This window comes from Mauremys reevesii, linkage group 5 (genome assembly GCF_016161935.1).
Source record: "Mauremys reevesii isolate NIE-2019 linkage group 5, ASM1616193v1, whole genome shotgun sequence".
Lineage (NCBI taxonomy): Eukaryota > Metazoa > Chordata > Testudines > Geoemydidae > Mauremys > Mauremys reevesii.
The window spans coordinates 12,005,169-12,017,779 of NC_052627.1; the positions used below are offsets into that span (position 1 = coordinate 12,005,169).

General features: G+C 43.4%; 1 long non-coding RNA gene across 2 annotated transcripts in view; it reads right to left on the bottom strand.

The window, feature by feature from the left end:
* Window positions 1–10,714, bottom strand: part of LOC120406415 — a 32,256-nt gene extending 21,542 nt beyond the window's left edge. Inside the window, exons 1-3 of one of the 2 annotated variants that reach the window (XR_005599256.1) lie at window positions 10,662–10,713; window positions 6,031–6,135; window positions 4,106–4,229 (exon numbers count right to left, since the gene is read on the bottom strand). This is a non-coding gene — a long non-coding RNA (uncharacterized LOC120406415). Of the gene's footprint in view, window positions 1–4,105; window positions 4,230–6,030; window positions 6,136–10,661 lie in introns of both variants that reach the window. The other variant, XR_005599257.1, reaches the window with a different exon arrangement.
* Between the last annotated feature and the right edge of the window lie 1,897 nt (window positions 10,715–12,611).

Genomic DNA, 12,611 nt, shown 5'->3' on the forward strand with positions numbered 1-12,611 from the left:
CCAACCTCCTCTCCCTTGTTTTATAGATGGCCATTTTAGCCAGGGCCAGGAGGAGGTTGACCAGGAGGTCCCGTGACTTTGTGAGGCCACCGATAGGCAGTGCATAAATAAGGAAATGAGGGGGAAAGTGCAGCCAGAAATGCAACAGGATATCTGTGAGGAGACAGAATAGAGGCTGCAGCTTGGCGTACTCCAGGTAAACGTGCACCAGAGTCTCCCTCAGGCAGCAGAAAGGGCAGGTGTCCAAGATGGGGGTGAACTGCACCAATTACACGCTCGTGCTCAGACCCCTGTGAAGAAGCGACCAACTGACATCCCCGGCGGGCCTTGGGAGCAGGGTGGAGTATAGGCTGGCCCACCGGGGCTCCTCACCCTCTAGAGGTGGCAGGAGGTCCCTCCACTTTGTGTCAGGGTGGGACGCAAAGGTGAGGAAGTGCAGAGTGTGGAGCACGAGCGCGTATAGATGTTTCCTTGGCGTGGTCTGGAAATGAACCGGCTTTAAGTCGTGCAGATGGCTTATGATGAAGGGGCACGGAGGCCGGTTGGGTCCATGGGGCAGGGGCCCGCTACAGGAGAATGAGAGAAGGCAAATATATTAGCCCCCGATTAAGCAGGTCCCTTTTCCCTGGGTAAGATAACAGGGGCAGTTCCAGAAAAATCAGGAATTTGCTGGAACCAATGAAGGCAGGCAGGCTAATTAGGACACCTGGTTTAAAAAGGACCTCACTTCAGTCAGTGAAGGGTGCGCAAAGTGCTGAGAGTGAGAGGGCCTGCGGCTGGAGAACTGAGGAGTACAAACACTATCTGGCATCACAAGGAAGGTCCTGTAGTGAGGATAAAGAAGATGTTGGGAGGAGGCTATGGGGAAGTAGCCCAGGGAGTTGTAGCTGTCACACAGGTGTTACACGTAACACTGTAGACAGCTGCGATCCACAGGGCCCTGGGCTGAAACCCAGAGTAGAGGGAGGGCCTGGGTTCCCCTCATTCTCCCTCCTACTGGATATAAGAGGAGTTGACTTGGACTGTGGGTCCCACCAGAGGCGAAGATCCCTGGCCTGTCTCCCTGGCCCACTAGGTGGGTCAGCAGAGACTGTGGGGATTGTTCTCCTTCCTTTTCCCCATGCTGGCAAGTGATGTGGTTAGCTGAGTGAATGGCAGGTTTGAGCCATAAAACTGGCCAAACTGAGGGCTGCCCTGAATATCTGAGGTGAGCAAATCCGCCAATAAGTGCAGGACCCACCAAGGCAGAGGAGGAACTTTGTCACAGTCTTTTAAGATGCTCCAAAAAAGGACAGCCAGAATAAGACAGTATCGAAACACAACTTCTGGTGGAAATACACTATTCTCCAACATAGAGCTTGCAGAGTTCCCCTGGGAGTCAGTAAGGCATAAATGGCACCAGTTCTTACTGATTTCCAGTTTAAATTATTAATTATTCCAGTTCCTTTGACTGGTTTGCTAGTAAAGCCTGTTCTGCTCTGCACAGCTTCTGTGTTAAGCTCACTGGAGTCCTTTTCCAAACAGTGTTTCACTGCTATTGCCTATGAGGAAAACACATCACATTTTATTTGTAGTTATATTGAATCTATTTTAAAAAATTAAAAATTCCTGATGTCCCTTTAAATGATGAGCTCCAGAGATACCTTAGAAAACAAAGCCAAAAGAATAAGCTATGTTCTGCTTCCTCCTACAGAAAGAGAAATTTGGAGTAACTGTTGACTTCTGTGTTGTATAACTAAGAGCAGAATTTGGCCCTAAACCTTGAAACTCAGCATGATGGCTTTAAAAAAGTGCAATTAAAAATAGCCCAAATATCTGAAAAATCCATCCTCCTTTCACTGTCCAGTCCTGGGTTCTAGATTCTGTATCATACCAAAACCAGAACAAGTTAAGGTAACACAAATCTTTAACTCAAGACTGGGCAAGGTTATGAAAAATATTTTCAGGCACATTTTCAAGTATATAGTTGTAATGTATAAATATAGTCATAATTTAAGCAATAGTCATAGTACAGTCTGGTAATCATTGGGAATCCTAACCAGTGCTTTCTTTTAAGCTCAATCATAAGGGCAGCAGATTTAACACTTGCTCTCTAACATAACATATTTTGTCAAAGCGAGCACCTATTGGGTTTAGAAGATCCTTCCCCATTCCCACTCAGTCCTCAGCTGCTCATTTGAGAGGTAACATTTAGGTGTTGGACTGACGATCAGCTATCACCAAATATGCCATTGAACAGCCAACAAACAGAAAGGATCAATACCAAACTAGACTCAATTCGGTACAATCCAAATACCAAGAGATTGACAAATTACTCTACCTTTTCCACTTACTATATACTCAAGGAATAGGTTACATGTTGTGAAAAACCAGTATTTGTACATCTTAATTCCCCATATTTATGGAGCAACAAAGACATTCAGCTTGCACCTCTGTCTCCATAACCACATTCTTCAGGGGCAAGGGAAATTAGTGTCGTGCTATCCTCTATCTTAAATTTATCACCTGACTTTATATCGCAAGGATAGGCAACTTATGGCATGCGTGCCACAGACGGCACACGAGCTGATTTTCAGTGGCACTCACACTGCCTGGGTCCTGGCCACTGGTCCAGAGGCCTCTGCATTTTAATTTAATTTTAAATGAAGCTTCTTAAACATTTTAAAAACCTTTTTTACTTTACATACATCAATAGTTTAGTTATATATTATAGACTTATAGAAAGAGACCTTCTAAAAACATTAAATTGTATTACTGGCACGCGAAACCTTAAATTAGAATGAATAAATGAAGACTCGGCACACCACTTCTGAAAGGTTGCCGACCCCTGTTATGTCGCTATCAAAACCAGGAAGTTAACAAGATCATAACTGTACCACCACCAAATTCTAACTGGTTTTCAACCTTTTTAACCTGTTTTATATCAGTCATAATAGCTCCATAGTACTCCAAATTAAAAAGGAAGTAAAAAATGAGAATGAAATAACCTAGTTCCATTCTAGAAAGGAGTAGGCTTTTCTGGATAAAAACCTATAGATGTCCAAGTTTGAGTATGAATCGAGTGTTTCAAGAGTAAACCTGGAAAGAAGAGTATGTGTAGAGAAAATACTAACCACCTCTGTAGAAAAGGTTTGATTAATGTGCTCACAGAGCTAGGATGACACATAGCTATGCCGGACAGCTATCGTGGACAAATTTAGAACCTCTGTATGAAGTCAGTGTAGACCATGTCTATCATAAATAAAAAAGCAGTTTTCTATTAGAGAGTGTGGATAGAAAAGAAGCAGTGCTCATATCAGAACAAGGCTAAAGGGAACGGTTGTAGGGCATTACCCCCAGACTGCCTTTGGGCCCATCTGCTACCTCAGTTTACCTTTAATCTTGCATCAAACCAGATATCACATGTGGTGATTTTACAGTAGTGCTCTCTTCCAGGTTGGTTTATTATCATAACACAAGACTCAAACATACCCTTAACCAGCCTCAATTATTCTTTTCCGCATATAATGCCTCAAGTTTTTCCAGGTCTTGATCAGAGCAGGCCCATCCTTGTGGTCCCGCCCCTCTCCTAGCTGGGACTTCTGCATCCTGCAAGTCCATCGATGGAGGCTTATCCCTGCACAGTTTCCAGTTCCTTGTAATTCTCTTCCCCCAAAAGGCTTTTGCCTTGGAGTTCTGGAAAATTGTCACCTGTCCTCTTCACAGGCTCTCTGCCTGGGCACTAACGAGAGAGAGTCTCTCTCTGAACTTTTGGGGCAGAGGGGGGGTCTCTCTCTCTTGAATGACCACAGGCTGCCCTTTTACCTGCCAGCAGGCCCGGTTTAGATGCATGCTTCTGTCACATGACCCTTGTATTTATTCCCATCATACAGGGAGATGGGCTAAACCTGACAAAAGGTGCAGCTGTGCCCCAGTCTTTTAATGGACCAGCTCACCCTGTGACAGGAACATACCACAGCTTGCTCTGACCTGTGATATATTTAGTTGCACTTAAATATTAGTCATGTATAGATCTTCAAACACAATAAAGAGGACAGTTAAATTTTACATAAAATAAAAACTCAGCATCACCACTTCCATTTGAATAGTATATTAAAAATCCTACTTTGTTGAGTTCTGCTCGTAGAGCATCGTTGGCTTGCTGCAAGTCCTGGTTTATCTGGTCGCACGGCAGATCCCCTGTCAGTAAGTCATGTAGCTGATGAAACACTTCTTAGAAATGTAGAAGACTGGGTGGGGAGGGGTAGGAGAGAGAAACACACTCTAGTTACATGTTTCTTGTCAAGTTACTATAACTATTAACACTGGAAAACGCAGGGGAGGGGCTGTAAATTGCCTCTTAAAAAAGTTACTAATTACACTAAAGCGCTCTCTAACAGAAGCAAAAAGAGTTTAAAACCCATTTTTAAGTAAAGCATAAATTCTGTTATGGCCACTAATGGCCATGACTCACTTTGGCCAATCAGAGTAGCCTACTTCATCTGCTACACCAAGACAGGTGGATCAAAAAAATACTAGCAAATAATGGAATGAAGCTTATATATCGATTCAAAAGTAGATCTCCATAACAACATCGAGCATTACAACTAAGCAACCAGACTAATCCCCAATAATCATGATCCTTTGGGGTGCGGGGAATTCCCTTCTTTGCTATGATTACATGTTTAGCTTATTGCTGTCAAAATGTTTTTCATGAGGAAAATGCCTTAGTTATTTTCAATTTGACTTAACACATGACTGGGCAGCAACAGAAGTTTGGTAGAGGGGCATTGACTCCTCCCGCCTCAGGTCTGGGGGAGCAGAACTTCACTAATGCACACCTCCTAAGATCCTTAGGAATCTAGCCCATCTCCTGCAACCATTAGGAGATGCAAAGTAGATATCCATCTGGGTATAATTCGTTTTTGAGGCTTCTTCCAGGCCCCACGGTCCTTATGGTTGGGGCTCTACATGAATTTGAGATTTATATGAGGGATTTATATGAGGGAATAGGGCTATGAGGGGCACGGGACTTTTAGTCGGGGGTGTTGGGGTTGGTAAGGAAAAGAGAGGGCTGAGTGGGGGAGCAGAAAGCAGAGGAAGATAGGGAGGGAAAGCACTAGTGGCGTCTCCTGGCAACAAACCTCTCTGCCAAACTTCTCTTGGCAGCAGCTGCAGGACTCCCCTCTAACAAATCATAGCAGGTTTGTCAGCTGGAGAAGGTAGTGAAGTGCTAGTGCTTCCCCTCAGCTTTCTCCTAAGCACCCTCCTATCCTCCAGCAAGACACCTGCTCCATCCCATGTCCTCAAGCACCCCCACAGCCTGTTCCCACTCTCATTGCCAGCCAGAGACCCATCCTATGAAGTCCCCACCCTCTTGGATCCCAGTGATCCATTTCCCCAAATCTTTATGTCTCGCCACCCCCTTATTATACCCAGCCTCTCTGCCCTCAGACCCTTTCCAAAGGCCCACTCCTACCCTGGCTTGGCCTGCCAGGAGCAGAAGAATGCAGGCGGGGAGGGTCAAACTCAGGAAGAAGTGAGCAAATTATTAGCAAAATGTTCAAACTTTTTTCTGATTTTATTTTTATCATCGAACTATAAATTAGAGGTGAACAAATTGGTAGCCTGCCTGCCCAGCCTACCTTGAAGAAATACGGATTCACTTCCTCTTACCAAGTTATAACCACCAGACTACTATTATCACCAGCTAGGGAACATGGCTTTAGTCAACTTAATTCGTGGTAGGCCAGTAAATTGTTTCACTAACAAATACAGATCCATTCAAGGAACTGAGAGGGCGTGGGACCAGCAGGGCCCCATGTACCGGCGCATAAGCACAGGGCTCCAGAGGTTGCCAAAGCCGGCCCTGGGGGTACCATTACGGGGAAAAAATTCTGACAGCGTGCATGTGGGCGCGCACACATCAAATATGGAATCGTCAGCATTTTTTCTTCTACATGGACAAATACTCAATGAACAACTTGTTCACTCTGGTAATAGCGGTCTGGAGGCAACTTTAAACTTGTGAAAAAATGGGTCTCGTCTTACCTTTTCCTTTTCTTTTCTTTTCTGTTCTAAGGACCGACGATTATTTTCGACAAATTGTCTCTCATGACTCAGTAGGTCGTCCATTTTTTGCTCCAACATTTCACGCTATACAGAGTTTAATCATAAATCACAGTGATGCAAGGGTAATATTTATTATTTGTACTACAATAGCAATCCCGCCCCCGCAATCAGGATTGAAATCCCACTTTAGTAGGCAGTGTTTAAAAAAACAACAACAACAAAAAACGACATACATACGAGGAAGTCATGGTCTCTGCCCCAAAACTGCTTACAGTGTTCCATGACTTAGTGAACACTCACACAGGTATCCCATACCAAACTGAGAACAGATTACACTTGGCTAAAAGACAAGTGTGTGCTAAAGTTTTAATAAGTGAAGTGGAGAGGGCCTATTCACAGGTCAAAAGTTCTCATCGTTAACTTACTTGAACATCTGTATACAAACATGGTAATAACCCTGGATTGACTCATTGTCCCTGGCCTCAACCTACTCGCAGCCAAGACCTTCTCTCAATGTGGTCCTCACAGAGGTAGCAAAGAACAGCCATTACCGTACTTCTGCAGAGGCAAATTCTTAACCCCCATTCATATGATGGTATAATCTTCAGCATCCTGTATATAGGATGTAGGAAGCAGCAGAATTTTCTAACAAGCAGCAGCATTTTCTAACATTCTTAAGTAGGCAGCAGAATGTGCATGGATAGATAAAATCCCTGACAGCAAAGAGTAGGTGACAACCATCACACTTACAGAAGACATATGTGGTGGTGCCTTTCCCCACGGCAACATAACTTCTTTAATCTAAGTGTGTATGGAGGGGCAGAAAGGGGATGGGAAAAGAGTTCAGCTAAAGAGAAATATGAAGAATCGTGGAATCCATGACTTGCATGAGCTACAATGTTCTACCCAATGCACACGGAAATTGTGGAGCTGCAACAATTGGCAGAGGCCAAAACATTCAGCTGGACTAACTTCCCCATGTTAAATAGGATGAAAAGCCAATGATTTTCAAAGAAGGAGACAGCGGTGCTGTTAAAACGTCTTTTTATGACACTTTCAAATGGCTTTAGGATATATAAAATATCTGTGTTTCTTAGATATTTGTTATCGTTATTCACTCTACCGCAATAACAATATTGCATTGCTGGCTGCCTCATTAGAGAGCTGGCCTGCTATTTGTTCAGTCTATCAGAGCAACTTATCCATAAAGGAAAACTTTTCAAGGTGCAGATCTTCCCCACAGCACACACCCAAGTAACTGGTATTAAACAAAAAATTTAAAAAAATGAAAAGGTAGGGGAAAAAAGGAACCAATCACTAATCCCAAAAGTCATAGAGCAGCAGATGTTCCACTAGTTTCCATGGTTCTCCTGCTACGTTGTCCAGTATATCAATGCAGTGGCTGACCCACTAAACCAAACAACCACTTCATGCAGTGGCAAGGAAGCTCCTGCAGAGAAAGGAAGTGCTGTGCAGGCTGCTGAAATCTTGCCCATCCTATCCCATATAGCAAAGTGTAGGCCTCTTCATGGATATGGAAAGATGGGGCCAAATAAGGATTTGCCTCTTAATGAAAGGCTGGGTTTGACTGGCTTTATTTCTGTACACTGATAAGAGTAAACCTCTTTGGCATCTGTTTTAGCTAGCAAAAAAAAAATCCATTTTATATGATTAACACACGTTTGCTCCACTAATGCAAATTATTTCAACGTTTCAATTATATCAGTACTATAGTCACAGAAATTTCTTGGCTTCCTTGCACTGAATACAAGAGGGCCTTTTCCCCCTTGATTCTTCTGCAGCAAAACAGAGAGGTCTTGGAAGGACCCAAGATCTTGCATTCTGAGCACTTTAAAACTCTTCAGTAAGGTGTGTGAATTCTTTCCTGTCATGGAAGGGATCCAGAGGTACCACCCGAATTTAGAGGGTCCAAAGGATAGAGAAAAAATCTGTCCTGGATCATGCAGGTCTGTGACTCTAAGTGGACAGCACTGTTCTCTTTTCTTGTTTATGTACCAGCCTCACAGACTGCAATACAGTTCTACTAATAGGCTTTATTAACTTCTGCCTGTGCTGGTGCTGCATAAGCAAAAGTATGAGATGTTTTAGCTCATATAAAGCTATTTAAATCTTTTAAGGGCATAGGGAAATGCTGGACTTAAATATACAGTAGAACCTCAGAGTTACCAACTCGGGAATGGACGTTGTTCGTAACTCTGAACAAAACATGATGGTTGTTCTTTCAAAAGTTTACAACTGAACATTGTCTTAACATAGCTTTCCAACTTAACTATGCAGAAGAAAAAATGCTGCTTTCCCTTCATTTTTTAGTAATTTAACACAGTACAGTGCTGTATTTGCATTTTTTGCGGGGGGTGGGGTGGGGTAGAGGGGATGTGTCTCTGCTGCTGCCTAATTATGTTCTTCCGGTTCCAAACGAGATTTGTGTGGTTGACTGATCAGTTTGTATCTCTGGTGTTTGTAACTCTAAAGCTCAACTGTAAATTATGGAGCCACCATTAGCAAGCACATACATAGTTAAGCTTTGTTGGAGAACTGTGTAATGAATTGTATTAGTGAAATGTGTACTAAGTAATGTTAGAGAAATTATTATATACAATTCTGGAAGAAAATAGGAATGTTTGCTTTTTGTATGTAGTTCTGCTGCTTGAGATTGTCAGATTTTGCTGAAACAGTCTGTAAATCAGAAAATTGGTTTTTGTGTCTCATTTATACTGTTCTTGACCAAGCAGATAGCAGGGTAGAGAAGAGAGCTGTTAGCTTTCAGTAAGTCAGGTACAATCCCTCATCCCCCCACCCATCCATTCAATCAGCTAACAAGTTTTTTTTTAATCACAATATTAATAAAATTCACTGCTTGTTCTCTCACCTTATTCTTGGCTTTGATTATTTCAATGACAGAAGACCCCAAACTCTTCATATATTCCATAGTTACTAAAAAGCTCTCAACAGTCACATCTAGAGGTTATGGTGACGGAGCTATGCCAGTTACTCAGGTGATTTACAAATAGCATCATTGTGACATCAGAAGTACCAACCAATCAATCTTTCCTGTGCAATTTGCTCAGTAACTCAGGTGATTCATAAGTAGCATCATTGTGACATCAGAAGTGGCAACCAATCAATCTTTCCTCTGCACTTTGCTATCAGTCAGTGAAGTGGAGAGGGCCTATTCACAGGTCAAAAGTTCTCATTGTTAAATTACTTGAACATTTGTATACAAACATGGTAATAACCCTGGATTGACTCAATGTCCCTGGCCTCAACCTACTCCCAGCCAAGACCTTCTCTCAATGGGGTCCTCACAGAGGTAGCAAACAACCGCCATTACCGTACCTCTCCAGAGGAAAATTCTTAACCCCCATTCACATGATGGTATAACCTTCAGCATCCTGTATATAGGATGTAGAAAGCAGCAGAATTTTCTAACAAGCAGCAAAATTGTACAAGTCAGGTACAATCCCTCATCCCCCACCTGCCTATTCAACCAGCTAACAAGTAAAAACTCAAGGCCACAGAAACAGATGAGTACGAAGAATAAAAATTGCAGTTGTAATATAAGTACAACTGCATGCAGCCAGGGAGCATGACAGCAAGGAATAGCTGCGATGGGAACTACACAGATATAAGTAAGTTTTAGCAGGATTAGCAAAAAATGTATTAATCTGGGTTAGTTATAGTGATTTATGCAGGCGAATCTTTTAATCAGGGCCGGCTCAAAACCCCAGCACGCCACGCACGCGCGTGGGGCGGCATTTTCCCAGGAGGGCGACAGGCGGGTCCGGCGGAGCTTGCGCAGTCATGCCTGCGGAGGGTCTGCTGGTCCCGCGGCTCGGGTAGACCTCCCGCAGGCATGACTGCAGACGGTTCCCTGGTCCCGCGGCTCGGGTGGACTTCCCGCAGGCATGCCTGCGGAAGCTCCACTGGAGCCGCGGGACCAGCGCACCCTCCGCAGGCACGTCCCCCGGAGCCGCGGGACTGGCGCCCGGCAGCGCGCCCCCGCGGCATGCCGCCCTGCTTGGGGTGGCCGGATTACTAGAGCCGCCCCTGCTTTTAATTAGGGGGTTAGAGTAGAATATATATGGATAAAGACACAGATGAGGTAGCTTCCTCTACTGAGTCTGCGCAAAGTTACAGAACAGAGGATTAAAAAATAGATGATTGACATAATAGTGGAGAAGAGACAGAGGAAAAATAGCCAAGCATAGCAGAGATTTGAGAAGAGTCACCCTGTCCCCAAGAAAGATAACTTGAGCACTTCCTTGTCTTGCCTCATCTTTTTTTGCATGTTTATGTAATTCATATGTGATAGTAGCATTGTCTAAAAACATATATAATAAAGGCTAAAATAAATTGTTTAAGCCTAAATTGAAGTGGATTTGGTTTTCACCCAACAGGTTGACGTTTGCATTTAAAGTGGAACTAAAAATCCCGGTTTCACAGTATAATAAATGAATCTACTTTCCAAGTTCAGCAGAGTTACACTTTAGATTACATTAATTTTTTGCATAAAATAGTTTCTTACTTTGCCAGAGACATTTTTTTTAAAAAATCACAATATTAATAAAATTCACTGCTTGTTCTCTCACCTTATTCTTGGCTTTGATTATTTCAATGACAGAAGACCCCAAACTCTTCATATATTCCCTAGTTACTAAAAAGCTCTCAACAGTCTCAACAGAGGTGATGGTGACAGAGCTATACCAGTAACTCAGGTGATTTACAAGTAGCATCATTGTGACATCAGAAGAACCAACCAATCAAACTTTCCTGTGCAATTTGCTCAGTAACTCAGGTGATTCATAAGTAGCATCATTGTGACATCAGAAGTAGCAACCAATCAATCTTTCCTCTGCACTTTGCTATCAGTCAGTGAAGTGGAGAGGGCCTATTCACAGGTCAAAAGTTCTCATTGTTAACTTACTTGGACATCTGTATACAAACATGGTAATAACCCTGGATTGACTCATTGTCCCTGGCCTCAACCTACTCCCAGCCAAGACCTTCTCTCAATGGGGTCCTTACAGAGGCAGCAAAGAACAGCCATTGCCGTACCTCTGCAGAGGCAAATTCTTAACCCCCATTCATATGATGGTATAATCTTCAGTATCCTGTATATAGGATGTAGGAAGCAGCAGAATTTTCTAACAAGCAGCAGCATTTTCTAATATTCTTAAGTAGGCAGCAGAATCTGCATGTATAGATAAAATCCCTGACTGCAAAGAGTAGGTGACAACCATCACACTTACAGAAGACATATGTGGTGGTGCCTTTCCCACAGCAACGTAACTTCTTTAATCTAAGTGTGTATGGAGGGGCAGAAAGGGGATGGGAAAAGAGTTCAGCTAAAGAGAAATATGAAGAATTGTGGAATCCATGACTTGCATGAGTTATAATGTTCTACCCAATACACACGGAAACTGTGGAGCTGCAGCAATTGGCAGAGGCCAAAACATTCAGCTGGACTAACTTCCCCATGTTCTCAGGCATTCCTGCACCCCTCAGAGTTTCTCCACTAATCTCAACTCAGAGTGCCTGCAAAGTTCAGTAGCTCCACCAGAACCTCCAGTTCTCCTGGTAACCACAGAACCTGAGGGACCCCTATCATACTTCTAAGTACTACAATGTTCCCCATTTCTTAGCTCCCCTATTGTTCTCTGCATAACACCGGGAGCTCTCTGCCAGCTTTCTTTCTTTGCATGGGAAAGATTTCAAAATGTCTTAAAGAAATTATCAAGAAAATCCCCAGGCAGAAACCAAACCAAACAAATCATTAAACTCTGTGAGTAAAGTTGACAGTACATGTAAGTTTGTTTTTTTTTAAATTCGTAATGCTGCAGTTATGAAAAACAAATAAAATGAAGCATTAGAAACCAAGGTAATTCAGAGTTAAGATCAAAATAAAAGACAGCCTAACATTTGAAAAGTAGGCAAGATCAGGGCCGGCTCCAGGCACCAGTGTAGCAAGCAGGTGCCTGGGCAGCCAATGAAGAGAGGGGTGGCACGTGAAGCAGTTGGGCGGCAATTCTGCAGTGGGGCCGTCACTCCCGCTTGGAGCGAAGGACCAGCTGCCGAATTGCCGTCATAGAAGAAGCGGCGGTAGAGCTGCCACCAATCGTGAATGCGGCTTCTTTTTATTATTATTTTTTGCTGCTTGGGGCGGCAAAAACGCTAGAGCCGGCCTTGGTTCAGATGCAAGCCTGTGACAACTGTCAGTAGGAACACAGCATGTGTCCAAAAGACACTTTGTCCGGACATAAGATAAGCATAAGTTGGGTCTGCATAAAAGCTTGGAGTTCTCCATCCTTCTCTTTGAGGAGATCTTAGTCTGGAATCATCTCTGGACTCTTCCGTGCCCTGTAGCTTTTTCACAGAAAGCTTCTTGTCCAACGTGCCAGCTTTTGAAAGAGGATGTTGCTGATGAGGCCCAGGAAGCGAGGGACCCAGTACTAGCACTCTAAGGAGCAGAGAAGACATTTACAGGATGGTTATCTGACCCAGGGCCTGAAGCTACTCTCATTGCTTTACCCATTAAGTAC